Here is a 5000-nt window from a genome sequence, read left to right as displayed (position 1 = left end):
GAAGGAAAGTAAAAAAAATGAAACTTAACCTTCTTTTTTTTTATGTTAGATCAATCACTTATTGAAAAGATTCCGTACTAGACGATTTTTAGATTTTTTTTTATTTAATATAATATTTCCACTTCAAATAAAAAAAAGAAAATATATAGATTTTTTATAGAATTATGATTAGAATATGAATACAAATGTAAAATAAAAAAAATGATATAGAATTCTATAGAAAAAAGAAAAAACCTTATAAGCTGGTCATACCATTTGGTTATATTGACAATTTTAAAAAACTGATCATACTATGATCATAGTATGATGGCGGTTGAGCAAGTATGCCCCCATCGTCTAGTGGTTCAGGACATCTCTCTTTCAAGGAGGCAGCGGGGATTCGACTTCCCCTGGGGGTAGGGTACTACGAAAGGAAGTTGATCATGGATTATCCATAAAGTTAGAATAGATTCTTCCTGGGTCGATGCCCGAGCGGTTAATGGGGACGGACTGTAAATTCGTTGGCAATATGCCTACGCTGGTTCAAATCCAGCTCGGCCCAATAATTCGCTGTCTACATAACCCTTTTTGTTTTGCATAAATGACAGAGAAGGGTAAGAAAAAAAAGGTCAAATTTCAGGGTATAGTTCGACTTTACTTTTTTCTTTATTTCTTGTGTTTAGTTATTTTTTTTTTCATAAAAAATTCCGAAATGAATAGAGTCGGGAAAATAATCTATTTTTTTTGTAAAAAATAGATTATCAATCGATTTGATAATAATGCAAGGATTACCCAGTAATCCGTCTTGCTCTCACTAAAGTGATATCCATATAGATATCAATATATCACTTGTTACTTTCGTTGTTACAAAACAAAAATTTGAATTTCAAATTGAAATGATTAAAATGAAATCGTAAGAAGGAATATGTAAGCTACCCACTTGATTTCCATGGGATTGTAGTTCAATTGGTCAGAGCACCGCCCTGTCAAGGCGGAAGCTGCGGGTTCGAGCCCCGTCAGTCCCGGCGGATTCAATACATCAACTCCCCTTTTTGTTTCTGGGCAAGGGGATGAAAATGGTTTCATTTATCTTTTTGTTTTCTTTTTTTTTTTCATAAAGCAAAAGAAAGGGTCGATTATTTTAACTAGGGTAGAGAGACATATGTAAATTAATTATAATTTATGTAAATTAATTATAATTATTGAGAACACTCAACACTTCAAGAAAGAGATACTGTATGGAGTTTCCGCTTTTTGTCAACCGCTCTCCCATTAATTCGTGTAGGAAAATGGAATAGGGTAGCGTATAATACATTTGTCAAGAGTACCTATATATACTTTTCTTTCTGTGAAGTCAAGGAATTTTAAATAGTTCGAATCCAACCAAGGAAAGAGGTTTTTTAAAAAATAAAGATAAAACGCGTCTTCCCTAATGAATATGCTCTTTTAAAAGATTAGAGGCGATGTCGAATAAAAAACTCGTAAGACAAATTAACTCGTTAATTTTTTTGAATATTTTCGTTTTTTTACTGGGACTCGTCTTTGTCACATTCCCTTTTTTTGTTTTCCAAAAAGATGACAAACCCTTTCAATTTTTTTTTATTTCAAATTGAACTTCGTACTTGTTTTCTCTATATTGATTTCTATTGTTTATTTAAGGTTCTTTAGAAACCCTTTTTGTTCGAAGTCGAAAAAGTTTTTTATGATACTTCATCAGATGATTGTACAAGGAAAATAAACAACTAGGTTTTAGAAAGGAAAGCTGGGAAAAAGAATCATAAATAACTTTTTTTTGATTGGATCAGGAATCTCATTATGTATTCGGTGTGGATAAAAGATCTTCCTATGTTATACTATTAAATTCTTGACGATGAATCGATTTTATAGCTCCGATATTGTTATTCATGATATTTCTTTCATTCGATATCATCGAAATCTAATTAATCTGAGTGAGTTTACAAGCGAAAGATTTCTCATCTCTATGGGATTAAATCCCGAGATATTCCAAAGAAAAATAATAATAATAAACGATTAAATTATGGAAGTAAATATTCTTGCATTTATTGCTACTGCACTCTTCATTCTCGTTCCTACTGCTTTTTTGCTTATAATTTTACGTAAAAACCGTTAGTCAAAATGATTAATTTGAATAAAATTTTACTATCAATGACAATAAAAAAAAAAGATTTCAATTTCTCGTCTTAAATGAAAGGAATGCATTAAATTCAGTAGTATCCTAAGGGGCCCGCTAGTATGAGTATGGTAGAAAGATATCTCTTTCTACCATACTAGCCATTATGGTTATTTTAATGTATAAAGATACAAGTGAAATATCTTAATATAAAGAAATCCACCTATATCTCTCTTTTTCTTTATAAACGTCAATATAAATGAAATAAAATATGAAATGTATGTACATACTTTCTCAATTTCATTTGTTTGTTTGATCCATTTAATACGGATAATCCCAATTCGATGGAAGCTTCTTCAGATTTCGAAAGGGGTTACCCCATGAATGGTTAACCGTGTAAACCCTGATATAAAAATAGAAAATGAGTCAATAAAACATACATCCAATTTCTAAAAAAAAAAATATTAAAAAAAATTGCCGAACGGTCTAGAAAACGAAAACAGTTGATACGGGTTGATAGAGTTTGATTATTACCGCAATTAGAAGTATTTCTAGAGTCCACTTCTTCCCCACACTACGAGAGAGAGGGAAAATGTAAAAACTACCATTAAAGCAGCCCATGCGAGACTTACTATATCCATGTGAATTCTGCCCCCTATTTCTATGAATATGAAGAAACTATTCCATTATTGTTCACTAATAATAGTGAAATCACTGGTGCAGAGTCAAAAAAAGGGAGAGGTATTTGGTCACCATTGACGAACTACTCCAAAAATCCACTTATCTTATCTTATAATGAGTTATTCTTAATTATAGAATTTCTAGTAGAATCGACAAGATGTAAACACAAGCAAACGGACATTTTTCGAAGTATCCAAGGAATCTGACTCACATGTAGAAAGAAGAAGACTTTTTCTTTCTTTTATGATTTTTTATTTTTGGAAGTAAAATGAAAGGCAATTCTTAATCTAATCTAATATTTATTGAATGTCTGAGCATTCCGAGACTTTCATGAGTCTATATCCAAAGTATCTTAGGTCCTTTCCAAAACTATTAATTAAATTCCCTCTCTGGCTATCCAATCTAATTGAAAACTCAGTAAATGGAACTAAATTAGTAGTGGCAAGTAAAGATTTACAGATTGCCCTCCACTACTTGAAGTTTTCCTTGAATCTGATAGGCAAAACTTTAGGTTAGATAATAGAACCTCGAGAGCCGGGGGCTTAGAATAACGAAAAGAAAGTATCAAGAGTCTTTTCCTACGTTTGATATTTAAAGTCTGTTGTTGAGGCGGCACCCGGATTTGAACTGGGGAAAAAGGATTTGCAGTCCCCCGCCTTACCACTCGGCCATGCCGCCAAAACGATAGAAACTAGATTCCAATTTTCTTTTTCAACTCCGAAAAAAATATATATATAGATTTTAAGTCACAAAATATAGAATCTAGTACAAACCAGAACCATTAACTATTGACTGTAAATTCATTACCTTTTTTGAATTAAAATTAAAATCTACTTTTTTTTATTTCTAATAATATTAAGAAAATCATTAGAAATACATTTATAACTCATCTATATTGAGTTTTTTTCAATTAAAAAGAAATCTTCTTCAATTTCAATTATAACAGTAATTATGAGTATATGTAAACCCCAGAATCAGAACATACGTTATGTTGTGTTATAGAGCTATAGCTCTATAATGGGGTATTTTATCTCTCTAGGGATGCTTTTGAGGAGTAATTCTCAATAAATTTTTATATTTCAATTTTTCCCTTGACTTGAAGAGAACATTTCCTTTTTGATAAAGCACAGCATGTGCTGTCCCAAATAGAACTGTACCACAATAAAAGAAGAAAAAGAGACATATATATCTGTGCATTCTTTTTTATTTTAATAATAAAAAAATTAATAAATAAAAAAACACAAGTTTTCTTACCTACTTCAATTTTTTGATATTCTAACTATTCTATTCAAAATAGGGAAAAATCAATCTCTTTTCTGCAAATCTTTTTTTAAACAATGAAATACAAATACATGAAAAAGTAAAGTGGTTAAAAAAAAAGTTTTCTATTTATTATATGTTTATCTGCTCGAACAGATCCAATGATGAATAAATTTTTAATGGTATGCAATCGAATTGGAATATGTAATATCATAGGTGAAAATGAAATTACTTTTTTTCTAGTCTTTACAAAACTCCGTAAGTTCCAGTGGTATTTCTCAATTCTGTTCCATGTTGGATCTATTTTTTTTTTTTTAATTCCAATTGAATCTAGTCTCCGTTCATACGTATTTCATACATTCCATATATCTTGGAGTTGGATAAAATTTCATGTGATTCAGTAAACAGAATAGAAATTCCATTATTGCTAGATCGAATTCTATGGATATGATTCGGTGAAGAATGAGAGATGGGATGGGATTTTTTCAATAAACGGATAAATGGGAAATTCAAAAAAGATGCTTGGGGATGAAAAAGAGGGAACATCTACAATACCCGGATTTAATCAGATACAATTTGAAGGGTTTTATCGGTTTATTGATCAGGGTTTAATAGAAGAACTTTCTAAGTTTCCAAAAATTGAAGATATAGATCACGAAATTGAATTTCAATTATTTGTGGAAACATATCAATTGGTAGAACCTCTGATAAAAGAACGAGATGCTGTCTATGAATCACTTACATATTCTTCTGAATTATATGTATCCGCGGGATTAATTTGGAAAACCAGTAGGAATATGCAAGAACAAAGAATTTTTATTGGAAACATTCCTTTAATGAATTCCCTTGGAACTTCTATAGTAAACGGAATATACAGAATTGTGATCAATCAAATATTGCAAAGTCCCGGTATCTATTACCAGTCAGAATTGGATCATAACGGGATTTC

At 30.8% G+C, this 5000-nt stretch overlaps 2 non-coding genes across 2 annotated transcripts; one reads left to right on the top strand and one right to left on the bottom strand.

The window, feature by feature from the left end:
- The first annotated feature begins 930 nt into the window (after positions 1-930).
- TRNAD-GUC (transfer RNA aspartic acid (anticodon GUC)) lies at positions 931-1004 on the top strand. Its single transcript has one exon. It is a non-coding gene; the product is annotated as a tRNA-Asp (tRNA).
- Positions 1005-3398: 2394 nt separating this feature from the next.
- TRNAC-GCA (transfer RNA cysteine (anticodon GCA)) lies at positions 3399-3469 on the bottom strand. Its single transcript has one exon. It is a non-coding gene; the product is annotated as a tRNA-Cys (tRNA).
- Positions 3470-5000: the final 1531 nt, after the last annotated feature.

This window comes from Camelina sativa, chromosome 18 (assembly GCF_030686135.1).
Source record: "Camelina sativa cultivar CO46 ecotype springtype chromosome 18, ASM3068613v1".
Lineage (NCBI taxonomy): Eukaryota > Viridiplantae > Streptophyta > Magnoliopsida > Brassicales > Brassicaceae > Camelina > Camelina sativa.
The sequence above is the reverse complement of the archived record's forward strand: the minus strand, read 5'-3'. Positions and strand labels throughout refer to the sequence as shown.